Below are 16680 nucleotides of genomic sequence, written 5' to 3' on the forward strand. Positions count from 1 at the left end.
GGGAAATTGCTAGCAGACTCTACAACCATGGCTTTGGGAGCCGTTTCCTTTTTTCTCTTGACAGCATCATGCATCATGATCCTTCCTTTCCCCACTGTTACCATATCTAGTTTGAGCATTTGCCGTTGCTAGACTCAAATCGAGATGAACCTCTTCCAACATGCGATTGAAAACATAAACAGAAGCAAGGAGAGTCCACATGTTTGAGGTTGGTTTGCGGGAGTGCAACGATTTGGAAGTGGAAGCTCCAATGCAGAGGGTACAATGTGGACATGATTTGAGTGCAAAGATCTATGGTATGATTTTACATCTATATTTACATATAACATTTTCCCCCTCATCTTCTTTTTATGATACTATAAGCTAACCCTGTGTACTGGCAAAAATAAAGGCCTGAGCTACTCGTGGGTTTGGACAAGCCTCTAAACATTGGCATACGACGCTCTTTTTTTCTTTTTTTTTTAATATACTTTCTTTTGCCTTAAACTTACATGGGTTTGTCTCTTTGTCCATATATATAGATAAATATATATTTGGATTTATATATATTCAATTTGCTTTAGTTGCTTAATTTGGCTCTATATATTTTAATTTATTTTGGTTTCTTTGAGCCTTTATTTATAGTCACATTGTCTTTATTTATGTGTGTTTATGTATATATACATATATACATATATATACATGTGTGTGTGTGTGTATGTATGTATGTATATATATATATATATATATATATATATATATACATGTATATATATATATATATATATATATATATATACATGTGTATATATATATATATATACATGTATATATACATATATATATACATGTATATATATATATATATATACATGTATATATATATATATACATGTATATATATATATATATATATATATGTATATACATGTATATATATATACCTATATATATATATGTATATATGTATACATATATACATATATATACATGTGTGTGTATATATATATATATATACATACATACATACATATATATATGTGTGTGTGTGTGTGTGTGTGTGTGTGTGTGTGTGTATAACATACACACACACACACACACATACACACACACACACACACACATATATACACACACACACACAATAAAGTTTGATTTACTTTTAACTCCACTCTTTCAAATTCATTCTTTTAGTAGCATGAACTTTTTTGTCAATTCTTTGTCAATTACCTTAGACGTTTTTCTTTTCCATTTATGTGATACTCATTTATGGTTGTATCCCCAATTTTGCATAATAATACCTTTTCTCTTGATTTTTTCTTTAGACTCTTTTAATTTTGTTTTAGTTAAAATAAATGCACTTCCTTTTTTCTCTTACTGTTGTCTTTTAAATACCTACAATAAGTAAATGACTTAATGGTAATTTTACAACAAAAAAATCTTCCATGCATGGATTTGATGCTTATTTATTTAAAAAATAAAAGGAAAAAAACATTAAATAGGACTAAGAGTAAGGTCTTCTTGCATTATTAGTCATTTTAAGAATTTTTGTTAGGGCTGTATGTCCAACCTTTTTCCCTTTTTATTTATATATAGGCAATTGAGTTATACTCTACATTATGTTGTGGCCCATTAATTAACTACACTGGGCTTATTTCTTTCTCTTTTTGTGCTATTGATGAAATTTTATTTTTTCATTTTCTTAAAATAATTTTGGTTCCTTCAAAGAAGGGTGGGGACTACTCCCCCATTTAACTCTTTTAATTCAATTAGCTCATGATGGTGTGGACCACCCCCTCATTGCTTCTCACTGTAGGTACAAAATACCCCCCATGTACAATAAGTTCCAATAATCGACGATATTTTTCTTTTCATTTACAAGAGTGTGGAATACCCACCTTGTTTGCTTTTATAAAAAGGGAGAATTTAACTCATTCCCTAATTTTTAATGTTTTGACACCCGATTTTAATCATTTTAGAATCTTGATAGGTGTCTTGCTCCATGGCATAAGCGATAACAAGCTGGGGTTTACAAGCATTACCTGTCTTCCCTCACAAAACTATTATGTTCTAACACATTGTTTTGTTGGGATGGTGACAAGTAAGTGGACCTTGACCTCGGAACTTGGACTACCTCATGGATTCGACACCTATTTCAAACTCAATATTATTAGAAATCCTCAATTTTGTTGGAATTTTTTGCAAACTCCCAAATTTTTGCAGTTCCGAACTTAGATATCTTAAATTTTTTTGTCCTTATCCCATTTTATCCAAATAATGGAATTAATTGTATGGCTATTGATGGGACTATTAAATCTAAACACACACACATAAGTTTTAATCAAGGTTAGTTGTGAGAGCATTTATGAAGGACTCACATTTCTAGCATATGTCCACCTTGAAAATGACATGCCCTAAAGACACCTGTCTCAGTAGTTGCCTCCATGTCCATAACTACTTGTTTTGTGGCCCATGAGATATATACTACATCTTGTGGTTGGAAAAGACATGGCTTGTGAGCCCTTGATAGAGAACTTGATCTCACCGCCGTGAGTAGGCACCTCACGTGTGCCCTTGAATGGAAATTGGATCAAATGGTGGAGAAGAAGTTTTCATCTTTAGATCACATCTTTGGCACCCATGCAAAAAATCTTCCACTTGGAGTGGTGCTCCTCCATGTTCATAAATGCTATTATGTGGTCCATTGGATCTAGTATACATCCAATGGTTGGAAAAAGGCATAGCTTATGAGCTCTTAGATAGAAAAATTTGAGGGAGGATGAGGTGCTTGGGTGTAGCCACTTTTGATGAGGTTTAGGGAATTTGATGTATATTGTTAGATATCAATGCTCCACTCTCGTCGTGTAACTATGCGGGAACTAGCTAACTCTACTTGTAAGCCCCCATATGAGGAAGGCATTTGAGTAGCTCGGTTATCCGGTAGGTCCTGGTTTGGACACCAGATGGGGGTCATGTATGGCTTGATGGCTGGACGGAGTTGGCACACTGCCAACTAGGCTACATGCAAGTGCGGGAAGGCATCTCATGACTAACCGCATTGAGGGTACACTGAGCATTTCCCGAGGCAGCCCACTCTCAGGTTTCGGGGCCCGTTTGGAGCCTGAGATGATCCCAGATGGCTCTGGGCCACCGTAGGTTAGTTGCTCTATTTTGCGCACCGATTCTATCATGTGGTCGGTGGCCTATTTCGGAACCGACCCCCAGTGACCGTTTTGGGCGGACTGGGTCGGTCACCCAATTGGCTCTAACTGACTACTTGTGGTGGCTATATAAGAGCAAGCCCGTGAAGCCCATTTCATCACTGGCTACAGCAACCCTGATTCCTAAGCATCCAACCTCCATCCTCTACTGTTTCCAGCATGCCATCGAAGCTTCTTTTACAGGAGCGCACGGTTGGGAGGCAACACCATCTATTGTATCAGTTCTACAGTAATCAAATTTTTGATTCTCCATACTATCTGTTTTCTCTCTTATGTACGAGATTTGGTAGTGTGTTTCTATTTGCGAGCAGATTGTGAGAGATGGCCCAGCGCGCAAGACTGTGAATCCCACCGTTCGGCGAAAGCGAAAAGTTGGACGGCACTAACTATCCTCTCTAGAAGTTCAAGATGAAGACCATCCTAAGCGCATACGAGCTTTGGGATACTGCTACTGGGTGGACCTGAAACCGATTCTGAGACCGAATCTGGCCAATGTAGCACAACATATAGTACCAACTGCGGATGAGATTCTCGTGTGGATAAGAAGAAATGCAGATGCACTGTGTTCTATTGTCTGCAGTGTAAGTGATTCCGTCATGAGATGTGGTTGATGAGAGCCACCACCACCAGGCAATAATTACCACAAAAGTAAATGACGAAGCCTAATCACCTCTAATCACTCATTACCATGCACTGTATTACTATGAGCATGTAGGCCTAATGATTGCTAATTTACTTCACTCATAGTAATTATGCATGCAATCTCAGTGGTGGTAACTAATAGGTGAGTAATTGTAGGCCATTGCGGTGGATGGTAATTAACTGCTGCCATCCTAGTAGCATCTTAGCTAGTGAGATAGATGTGGCTGATGAGAGCCACCACCACCAAGAAGTAATTACCACAAAAGTAAATCATGAAGCCAAATCACCTCTAATTACTCATTACCATGCATTCTACTACTCTAATAAGCATGCAAGCTCGGTGATTGGTAATTTATTACACTCGTAGTAATCATGCATGTAAGCTCAATAGTGGTAACTGACAGGTGAGTAATTGCAGGCTATTGTGGTGTGGCTGGTAATTAACTGCCAACCCGATGGCATCTTAGCCCCATCGCAGATGTGGTTGATGAGAGCCAATACCACTGGGTAATAATTACCACAAAAGTTAATCATGAATCCTAATCACCTCTACTTACTCATTACCATGGACTCTAGTACTCTACTGATCATGCAAGCCCAATGACTAGTAATTTATTGCACTTGTAGTAATCATGCATGCAAGCTCGATGGTGATAACTGGCAGGTGAGTAATTACGGGCCACCATGATGGCTGGTAATTAGCTGCCACCACACATGTGGCTGGTAATCTTAGAAGCCACCACCTCTAATCACTCATTACCATGTAAGGTAGTATTGCTGCCTTGAATTAATCGAAATTCGAGCCAACCACCGTGGTGGCTCTCACCTTGACAGTTCCTTATAATCAAGCTACAAACTTAAGCTTTTGCTATACCATTCCCTTCACTATTTTGTCTTCTATCCGTCCGAACCATTTCTTTCTCCCTTGCACTCTTCTTGCAAATTTAAGCCTCCATTATTCCATTGCCTTCACTATTTCATCTCTCTATCCCTCTCAACTGTTTCTCTTCCCCTTGCACTCTTCCAGCAACTTCTATCCCCTCTCGTGATGAAACTTGCACAGTCCGAGAGCTCCTCACACAATCTTTTCTCCCCCTATGCAGCACAATGCGAGAGCCTCTCCTCCCCTGGTCTTAAAATCATGACATTTGGGAGCTCCTCTTTCACTCTTCAAAAGCCCAATTTGGATGCTCTCAACAACTTTCCCAGGTTGGTGCAAGAGGTGAACATGAAGGAGGGACAAATAGTATGTCAAGGTCAAAAGATTACCATCACTGAAAGCCTGATTGAAAATGCACTAAGCATTCCTGGAGGCAATTTGCAAGCACACTTCTTTGAGAAGCAGTGGAAGAGACTAGATATTCTAGATGTATACCCCAACTCTTAGATTAGTAAAGATGGTGGAGTCAAGATTTCTAGCTTGCCAATAGGCCTCCAAGATGTGTTGAAGAAGACAACGCACTTCTTTCTTGATACGAGAGGAACCGTGAAGTTCTTGCAAGTTCAAGTAGCTAAAAGGACGTGATGTATATTTCTCAAGGACGATCTTCAAGAGCATGATAACCAATCTGAAGAATTGCATGGATGGCAAATCCCAATTGTCATCTTAGTCCATATGCACCTGATGACATCTACCCTCAGAGGAAATTTTGAGCAATACAATAAGAAGATGTCTCAGAATGTTGCTTTTCTACAAGAGAAAGCCACCGATGCAGCAAAGGTAGTGCAACTTGAGAAAATTCTCAGGTAGGGTGTAGAAGCCAAGGTAGAGGAGGCAAAAGTGAGGGTCTTTTAGGTAGGCATGAGAGCAAGCTGAGGCTGCTGCAAAAGTGGTCGACATGGAAAGGCATAGAAGAGAAGAAGTAGAAAACTGCATCAAGGAGCTCCAAGATAGGCTTGAAGAAGTTAGAAGTGATGGGGACATCACGGACAAGGAGCTAGCAATTATGCAAAAGGAGCTTGAAGATCAGAGAGCCAAAAAGGAGGGTCTTTACAAATGGCTCTACAACATGCAAAACGCATTGAACATTGAAAAAGACCATATGATGGAGGAACTGAAAAGCGAGAATGTAGAAACCAAAGCGGTGATGTAGGATCTGTGAGAGAGCTTCGCCCATGATGGAGCAAGTTGCAGTAACCACAATGGGGGTTGCTTTTTTAAAACATTGTTGGAAGTTCAAAGAGTAAGCTACAAGACCCTGCAATAAGATTATGATAGGGTTGTGCATGAGCTTGCAGTGGCTTTTGAAAATTTTGAAAAGCAGTTCATTGTTGTGAGAGATTTCCAAACTAGAGTGGAAGTCTTAGAAACGGCCCATGTTGATGTTTTTTAGCAATTCAAGCAGCTTCAAGAGATGATGAGGGAATCATATGAAGTTATTGCATGGAGTGAGCAAAGAGTGGAGGAGACAAAGGAGAACATCCATACCCTTAGGATGAGGGAGGATGGAATCAAGAAGCAACTTCATCATTGTATAGAGCAATACTATGGTATTGATGGCCACAATAGTTAAATCGGATGCCTACCCTACTATGCAGCAGGGTCCGAAATGCATGGTCTACCATACCCCTATCATAGATGACTGCATGATCTAATGGCCTACGTGCTACCACTCTATGCATGTTTTTGGTCTCATGTTCAAGTTGGAATGTGTACTACAACTTGAAGACAAATTTTGCCAGATTCTGTTGAGCAATGCATAAGTTATGGGTCATGCAAGATACCTGTATACATAAAATTCCCTAAACCTCATCAAAAATGGCTACACCAAAGCAAACAATGACCCCAACATAGCACATGTGAAGCACCTCATCCTCCCTCAAATTTTTCTATCTAAGAGCTCATAAGCTATGGCTTTTTTCAACCATTGGATGTATACTAGATCCAATGGACCACATAATATCATTTATGAACATGGAGGAGCACCACTCCAAGTGGAAGATTTTTTGCATGGGTGCCAAAGATGTGATCTAAAGATGAAAACTTCTTCTCCATCATTTGATCTAATTTCCATTCAAGGGCACACATGAGGTGCCTACTCACGGCGGTGAGATCAAGTTCTCTACCAAGGGCTCACAAGCCATGCCTTTTCTAACCATAGGATGTAGTATATATCTCATGGGCCACAAAACAAGTAGTTATGGACATGGAGGCAACTGCTGAGACAGGTGTCTTTAGGGCATTCATTTTCAAGGTGGACATATGCTAGAAATGTGAGTCCCGCATAAATGCTCTCACAACTAACCTTGATTAGAACTTATGTGTGTGTGTTTAGATTTAATAGTCCCATCAATAAATGAGCCATACAAATATTCTATTATTTGGATAAAATGTTATACATGGGACAAGGACAAAAAAATTTAAGATATCTAAGTTCGGAATTGCAAAAATTTGGGAGTTTGCAAAAATTCCAACAAAATTGAGGATTTATAATAATATTGAGTTTGAAATAGGTGTCCAATCCATGAGGTAGACCAAGTTTCGAGGTCAAGGTCCACTTACTTGTCACCATCCCAACAAAACAATGTGTTAGAACATAATAGTTTTGTGTGGGAAGACAGGTAATGCATGTAAACCCCAACTTGTTATCACTTATGCCATGGAGCAAGACACCTATCAAGATTTGGAAATGATTAAAATGGGTTATCAAAACATTAATAATTAGGGAATGAGTTCAATTCTCCTTCTTTATAAAAGCAAACAAGGGGGGCATTCCACACTCTTGTAAATGAAAAGAAAATTATCGTAGATTATTGGAACTTATTGTACATGGGGGGTATTCCGTACCTACAGTGAGAAGCAATGAGGGGGTGGTCCACACCATCATGAGCTAATTGAATTAAAAGAGTTAAATGGGGGGGTAGTCCCCACCCTTCTTTGAAGGAACCAAAATTATTTTAAGAAAATGAAAAAATAAAATTTCATCAATAGCACAAAAAGAGAAAGAAATAAGCCTGGTGTAGTTAATTAGTGGGCCACAACATAATGTAGAGTATAACTCAATTGCCTATATATAAATAAAAAGGAAAAAAGGTTGGACATACTACCCTAAAAAGAATTCTTAAAATTACTAATAATGCAAGAAGACCTTAGTCTTAGTCCTATTTAATGTTTTTTTCCTTTTATTTTTTAAATAAATAAGCAACAAATCCATGCATGGAAGATTGTTATGTTAAAAAATTACCATTACGTCATTTACTTATTGTAGGTATTTAAAAGACACATTAAAACAAAAAAGCAAGTAAATTTATTTTAACTAAAACAAAATTAAAAGAGTATAAAGAAAAAATCAAGGGAAAATGTATTATTATGCAAAATTGGGGATACAACCATAAATGAGTACCAAATAAATGGAAAAGAAAAACGTCAAAGTTCATGCTACTAAAAGAATGAATTTGAAAGAGTGGAATTAAAAGTAACTCAAACTTTTGTATATGTGTGTGTGTGTGTGTGTGTGTGTGTGTGTGTGTGTGTGTGTGTGTGTGTGTGTGTATGTATGTATATATGTATATATGTGTGTGTATATATATATATATATACACACACACACACACATGTATATATATGTATATATGTAAATATGTATACATATATATACATATATACATATATATATATATATATATATACATACATATATATGTATGTATATGTATATATATATATATATACACATATATACAGAGGCTATTTTAAGCAATGAATACAAGAGAATCCATAAGAAATTTGGATCTGCTGTAAACTAGAAGTTTATGGATTAATCAACAGGCTATGACTTTTTGGTTTACAAAATTTGCATCCGACATAACATGTGAGAGTTATTGGCTGTGCAAAATAGCAAGAAGTTGCTACTGACAGAATTCTGCAAAAAAGTGAGTAGGATGCTATTTTCAGCAATGAATACAAGAGAATCCATAAGGAATTTGGATCTACTATAACTAGAAGTTTGTGGAGCAATCAATTGGCTATGACTTTTCTCTTTAATGTGTGTGTGTGTGTGTGTGTGTGTCTTTAAATTTAAAAAGTCTCATCATTGACTGAGTCATACAATTAAATCCATCCATAGGATAATTTGTTAAAAATAAGACCATGATAATCAAGACTTATATAGTGTGACAAGGATCATAAAAGACACAATAGAAATATCCAAAAATATTTTTAGCATCATGTAGGAAGATAAGTAATGCTTGTGTTTCCCACCTTGTTATCGCTTATACCAAAGAAACTTTAGAACAAAAAGATTCTAAATGTACACCAAAAAACATCAAAATGAATGCCATAAGTAAATAATTATTTCTCGCATTTCGCTTTTCGATATAAAAATGGTCTAGTACTATTTTTTTGTCCAATAGTTTGCATTTCCCTTCGTGCATCCTCCAACTTTTGAGAAATGTAGGCCATTTTGGTAGGGTCTGTGATTGCAGACATCATAGCGGTCCTACGGAATTTGTTTGAGCTCTTCCACGTACTTTCCTATCAAATTCAACTTCCAACTAAATCAAGGGGTTGTCCATCACAAGGGTAAACAAGATAAACAAAGGGGGTTAATTCATGATCAAGACTAAGAGACCACAAGATAAGTAAGAGGGGGGATAAAAAAGTAAATGAAATCAATGATGGGGAGTCATCCACAACCATGTGAAGGAAGGAAACAGTTAAACAATTTCCCTTTGCAACTAAGTGCAGTCCTTAAGCAAAATTAAAGGGGGTTAATTGTGTCAATGTAAAAAAACAAACTTAGGGGGGTACTTCGCTCCCATAAATGAGAGACTATTTTTAGAACTGGGTGGTATTCCGCACCCAAAAAACATTTAACACCATTGATACCCAATCATTATAAACATCAAAAGTATATTTTAAAACTTTTTGAATCAGGGGGGTATTCCACACCCATGTGCTATAAAAATGTATTAACCAATGCAATTAGTAATAGAAAGAGCATTAGTTTAAAAAAATTGAACAAAAACTTACAAGGGATCAATATCGCATAATTAAGGGCCACTCTAAGTATGTGCACAATTGTGTGTGTGGTGTTGCAAATTATTTCATGAATTAAAAGCTCATGTTTTAATAAAAAACATGCTAGAGGAGAACTAAAACAAATAGGGGAGGAAATGATAAACCAATTAACTTTTGAATAAAGAATAGTTTATTAGCACAAGGGAAAGGGAGGACAGGGTAAAAAATAAAAGGTTTAAAATAGAACAATAAATAAGCTTGGATACTTATAAAAAGGAAAACAAGAAGGTAGGTAGATAATTAAACTGTTAAAAAGCATGTATATAGCTTAAATAACTATCATACTTAAAAGAAAAGAAAATACATAATAATGGACACATTAAAAGAAACAGAAGGTACAATTAACTTGGCTAAATCAGAAATAAATGAGTACTAATTATAAGAATGCAATTAAGCCAATAAATTGAGAAGATTTACATATATAAGTTGAAATTAATCAAATATATTACGTAAAAGAAAATCACAAACCAATAGCTGTGCAGACACAACCACGACAAACAAGTTTGTAAGTCAGTATATAAATATCGATATATAATTACAGTAGGCAACCTAGAAGGAAGTTTTCCTTTTCTAAGCCCTAGTTAAGCCATGTGTTGTGATTATAAGAGTTGATGTTTATGAAGATCCAAGGGTTTGAAACATGCTTTCTAGCAAAGCAACCTTCTGTGAGCTCTCCTTAAGCCACATGTACAATTTTAGGCCCTTGATTTTAGATTGATCTAAAGGACTAAAACATGCCTTCCAAATTTGACCCAAAAGCATACTTTTTATTCATTCTTCCCGTAAATCTATTATATAAGGAGGAAAATGGAGGACTACCTCAACGGGAGCAAATTGAAAAGATACCCCTCACACTGGCGACCCTTCAAGCCATCCATAGAGAAAAAGAGCTCAAGGCCGAGGTAGTCTGGATGAAATGCCAGGCCATCGAAGAACCCAAGGCATATAATGCCAAAATCAGACAATATAGGTAGCTGGCCTTGCTAAAGGCAACACTCGAACACCCATGCCTAGCTAATGAGGGTTTGAGCTTACACATCCAAGCACTTGTGGACCCAAGAGCCGCGGACCCGGGAGCGAGCCACAATTTCACCTCCCACGATGTATTGGAGAAGCTATAGGTACCCCTAAACCTCACTGTGGCTTCAATACATGCTATCAACGGTCAACTGTTAAGTACATTAGGATATGTGGACTCGAGACAATTTGCTAGGCAATAGAGATCCGCTTTTACATTCTCCCCACATAAGCGACTGATGAGCAAATGATATTGGGAAGGACTTGGTGTTGCATCGTGAATTGCCAAATCGACTGGAGGGCCAAAACAACATCCCTCATGAATGGGGGAAGGACTCTGATAATTTTGCTTTGTGAACCTTGTCCTGCACCCCCTACAATACCACCATCGGCCAGGGGCAATGAAGTTCTAAGTGAAGGTGAATCTAAAGCCCTAGCCACCTCTAACACTCTGGATCCCACCCTCAAAAGAAAGTCCGATCTAGGAAGGAACATGGACACAACCGCAGCGGCGGTCGGGTAACATTGCAAGTTACTCCGCCGAATTGCATGTTTTTTTTCTTGAGTAATTGTTGGACAAAGCTCACGACCGTGCTACTGAAACTCCAATTGGATAATATATATAGTGAGGATTCAGGTCCAATTTGGAGTTACTTCTTGCTTACCTTAACCTAGTTTTTTGGTGAACTACATATATGATATATGCATGCTGCACAGAATTCACAGCAGCAAACACAAAATATTAGTGGACCTGCAATGTCCTCTAGCAGTGGTTCACATACTTTGCCATGGACAGGCAGACTGAGATCAGGAGAATCTCCTCAAAGCAATGCAGATAGTGGCATGCACGTATCACGAAAAGGAAAAGAGAAGGTAGATCAGCCCATTTTTGATGTGAATGTAGGTCACTCTCATGTGGATGGTGAATCCAGTGGCTCAAAATAGAGCATTGATGATGAGTTGGGTATTCCTTCTATTGTTACACCTGGAGTAAGGAAGACCAGGGATGTTTTGAGAGCACCTAAAAGTGAGCCTGATTTGTGCAGGTCTACCAGAGCTAGGTATCTTGTAGATAGGCTGAAATATGATGGATTTACAGCCATTCACTATGCCTATATGGTCAAAGTGATACAGGAAACAAAACCCACTTCTTTTGAGCAAGCCATGGGAAAAGAAAAATGGGAGAAAGCCATGGATGAAGAAATGGATGCCTTGGAAGAAAATGCTACATGGGAATTGGTGCCTTTGCCTAAAGACAAGAGTGCAACTGGTTGTAAGTGGGTTTATAAGGTGAAGCATAATGCAGATGGTCCTGTGAACAGATACAAGGCAAGATTAGTTGTCAAGGGGTATGCACAAACATATGGCATTGATTATGAAGAAACATTCAATCCGGTTGCAAGGATGGCAACTGTAAGAGCAGTCATTGCTATGGCTGCATCAAAGGGATGGTCTTTACATCAGATGGATGTAAAGAATGCCTTCTTGCATGGTGATTTGCAAGAAGAGGTCTTTATGGAGTAGCCACCAGGTTATGTTCATGCTGTTCATCCTGAGTTTGTTTGCAGGTTGAAGAAAGCCTTGTATGCACCTAGATCATGGTCTGACAAGATAGGATAGTATCTTGTCACTATTGGCTTTTAGATTTCCAAGGCAGATTTCTCACTTTATGTGAGAAAAACAGAGAAAGGTATTATGCTGCTTGTCATTTATGTTGATGATTTGATCATCACAGGTGATAGTGATGAAGATATCCTTCATGTGAAAATGCTATTGAAGCAGAAGTTTGAGATGAAGGATTTGGGAGAGCTGCGTTATTTCTTGGGCATTGAGTTGATTAGATCACCAAGTGGGATACAACTCTTGCAGAGGCAATATGGATTGGACATGTTGTCTAAATATGGGATGACAGGTTGTAAGCCTATTTCAGTTCCTTTGGAGCAGAATGTGAAGCTGAGCGCAGATGCAGGTGAGCTTCTGGAAGACCCTACTATGTACATATGCATAGTAGGAAGTTTGATTTATATGACTATTACCAGGCCAGATTTGAGCTATGCTATTGGATTGGTAAGTCAGTTTATGCAGGCTACAGGAAACCGCATTTGGATGCGGCTAGATGCATACTCAGCTATGTGAAGTCCACATTGCAGTATGGACTATTTTATGAGGCTGGGGTTTAGATACAGTTGCATGGATACACTGATGCTGATTGGGCTGGTAGTATTTCTGATAGACGATCTACCAGTGGAGATGTGTTCTCTTTTGGGAGTGCTGCAGTCACTTGGAGCAGCAAAAAACAGCCTACAGTTGCTTTGTCGAGCAGAGAGGCCGAGTATTGGGGTGCAGCAATGGCTGCATGTGAGGTAGCTTGGTTGCATAAGCTACTCTATGATATGCATCAGTCTACAAATGGGCAGTTGTCATTTATTATGACAACATGAGCAGTATACACTTGGCAAATATCATGCTAGAACAAAGCACATTGAGGTGCATTATCACTATGTGCAGGAGAAGGTTTTATTAGGTCTTATTGAACTAGTTTATGTTAGCACAGAGGATCAGGTAGCTGACATATTCACGAAGGCATTGGGTGTAGAGAAGTTGCGTAAGTTCAGAGACCTGCTTGGTGTGCAGGAATTGGGATTGAGCTCGAGGGGGAGTGTTGAGATATCGAGCTCCACTCGTGATATGCTAGGGTGACCATTGTGCATTTATATCACTGACTTGTTAGCTGCAGATGCGGTTGGTACACCGCCCATGAATAATAGCTGGATGACAGCTATCCTTATGTACTCTAGTTCGTGGCTCAGTTAGTATGCCACCTTAGTTAGCTGAGTTTAGTTTGAGACCCACATATAGGGTTCTTCTATTTCTTTGTACAAGAGTTCTTTTGGCTTTCACAACTAAGAAGAGGAAAACTGTTTTCAGCCTCCACCTTTGTGTGTATTCCCCCATTATGTATGTGAGAAAGCCACAAGTGAGACTCCTTCCTTCTCTCCCACTATCTTCACAAGAGGGAGGAAGGAGGAGGAAGGAGAAGGAGATGGGAGGAGGACAAGGAAGGAGGAGGAGGAGGAGGGAGGATGAGGAGGAGGGGGGAGGAGGAGATGGAGGAGAAGGATGAGGGAGGAGGAGGAGGAGAAGGGAGGAAGAGGGAGGAAGGAGGAGGAGGGAGTACAAGGGTAGAGAGTGCAAGGGTAAGGGCATGCTAGAACATAATAGTGTAAGAGAGCATGGACGCAATGGAGATCAATCGCATGAACACAATAGTGAGCTTGAATACTGAACCCCAAAGACTGGTAGCTTCATTCTATTGAGAGATATTTATACATGTTTACACAATCCATATAGGTACCTCCGTGGTGGGACCTCTTTTGTAGGAGACCTTTTGGACAGGAGTCCCTCACTTTTGGGGGGGACTTTTTGAGTCTCTACACAAAGTGGGGAGACCTTTTGGGTCTCTACACAAAGTGGAGGGACCTCCGAAAGTGTAGGCTTTTAGTCTTTCTCTCTCTAGATTTAGTATTTCTCTCTCTAGATCTTGATTTTGCAAGTATGATTGGATCTTTTCTAGAGAGGATTTTGGCTATCATCCCTTAAGATTTATCATACCATCTTTTAAGCTCAAGATATTACAAGCGGAGCTTTGCCGCCGCTACTCTACACACACAATGCTCTCATAGTTGTTGTTCTAGACTACACTTCTGGCCCTTGTTGCCACAGGGCTAACAACTCCCCTAGACCGATTTGATACCCCTCCTCGGGTTATGGTTGGGTCTGCAGATGATGTTGTGATGTGGTTGTCTTTACCCAATGAGTATGGTAAAGATGGCGATGGTGATAGATGGAGCGAGCTTCTCGTCGATCTTTTCCTTGTAATCCACAAACACCGTAGATTGCTTGCTTAGTTTTTAAGAAGCCAGTGTCAACCATTTCTTCAAACAAACACACATAATGCCCTTGAGGATATATGTCTCTTTGAAAGAGGCGACTTGTTGCTTGAGCATCTATCTGTTGATTTGGATTGAAGCTGAGGTTGGGCAAATGGTCGTCAATGGGTGAGGGACACCTCCAAGATGACTGGTAAGGCTTCACTGTACCTTGCACTTTCCTTGAGTGTTTTGTCATAACTACTTTGCATAATTGATGCATGTCTGTCCAAGGCTCTAATGAGTGTTTCCTGGCTTGTCCATTTGGTTTTAGAGTTTCTATTGATTAATGGCCAATTGCGATGAGCATCTGCATTATCTACATCATGATGATTGGCATCCCACCAGTAGCAACGGGGCACTGCATCAAATGTGGGATGCATGCAAAAGGAAGATGGAGCCTGTATGTATTCAAGGAGGTACTTTTCATTGAGCAGCTTTGGTCTACACCAAGCAGGCTATGGCTCCAATTTCATGCTAATGTCTGGAGTGATTTGTGCTTGGCGGATACTCATTGAAATTTTGGAGAGGTTTCATCCTCCTCTTAATTGCATGTTTGGGTATTGCCTCCAAAAATCACATATGGGATTACCAGGCATGGGAATCCTATATGTATCTTGTTGCAACTCCCTTATGGATGAGAAAAAAAATTAGGTGTAACTGAAGGGGATTTTAGGGTTCAAAAGGGAAACAGGGATGTGAGAGCTAACTAAGAGTTCCAAGGTTCAGAGTGGGTTGCAGGGTTTAGGAGGAGTCCAAGGTTGAGGAGTGGAGAGCTAGTCTCCTTCGCGGATTCGAGAGGTAAGGGTTGAGAAGGAGGGAGGAGGAGGAGGAGGGAGGAGGAGGAGAAGGGAGGAGGAGGAGGAGAGGAGAAGGAGGGAGGAAGGAGGAGGAGGAGGAGGGAGGAGGAGGAGAAGGGAGGAGGAGAAGGAGGCGGGAAGAAGGAGGAGGAGGGGGGAGGAGGAGGAGGGAGGAGGAGATGGAGGAGGAGGAGGGAGGAAGAGGTAGGAAGGAGGAGGAGTAGGGAGTACGAGGGTAGAGAGTGCAAGGGTAAGGGCATGCTAGAACATGATAGTGTAAGAGAACATGGACGCAATGGAGATCAATCAGATGAACAGAATAGTGAGCTTGAACACTGAACCCCAAAGAGTCAGAGCTTCATTCCATTGAGAGATATTTATACATGTTGGTCTCTACACAATCCGTAGGTACCTCCGTGGTGGGACCTCTTTTGTAGGCCTTTTGAGCAGGAGTCCCTCCACTTTTGGGGGAACTTTTGGGTCTCTACACAAAGTGGAGGGACCTTCGAAAGTATAGGCTTTTAGTATTTCTCTCTCTAGATTTAGTCTTTCTCTCTCTAGATCCTGATTTTGCAAGTATGATTGGATCTTTTTTAGAGAGGATTTTGGCTATCCTCATCCCATAAGATTTATCATACCATCTTTTAGGCTCAAGATATTACAAGCGAAGCTTTGCCATCGCTACTTTACACACACAATGCTCTCATAGTTGTTGTCCTAGACTACACTTCTAGCCCTTGTTGCCACAGGGTTAACAGTATGGTTTCGTGGCCACACATAGGAAGAGATTGGCAGGTCACTCTACTACAACTTCATTGCGTGCCTTGCTATTGTCATCTATCATGGTGGCACATATCTGTGTCGATGGCTTCATTGATGGAGTGCAGTAATAGTGCTTGTGTAGCTGGGTGTGGGCTACCTATGGCTTTGTGAAAGCGCCACCCATGAAGGCATCTATTGTTCATTGGTCATTGTGGTGCTATTGGCTAGCCTTTTATTTGCAACCCTTACCTTGGAGTTGTTGCTATGTGTGCATCTATTTTGCGGGTCGCTTAGCTAGCCTAGTCATGGTC

At 39.5% G+C, this 16680-nt stretch overlaps 1 non-coding gene across 1 annotated transcript; it reads right to left on the reverse strand.

The window, feature by feature from the left end:
• Positions 1-969: 969 nt before the first annotated feature.
• LOC147901352 (small nucleolar RNA SNORA23) lies at positions 970-1110 on the reverse strand. Its single transcript, XR_015541265.1, has one exon. It is a non-coding gene; the product is annotated as a small nucleolar RNA SNORA23 (small nucleolar RNA).
• Positions 1111-16680: the final 15570 nt, after the last annotated feature.

The sequence above is a fragment of the Dipteris shenzhenensis genome, chromosome 6, assembly GCF_047967505.1.
Source record: "Dipteris shenzhenensis isolate YYH24624 ecotype China chromosome 6, Dip_SZ_1.0, whole genome shotgun sequence".
Classification (NCBI taxonomy): Eukaryota; Viridiplantae; Streptophyta; class Polypodiopsida; order Gleicheniales; family Dipteridaceae; genus Dipteris; species Dipteris shenzhenensis.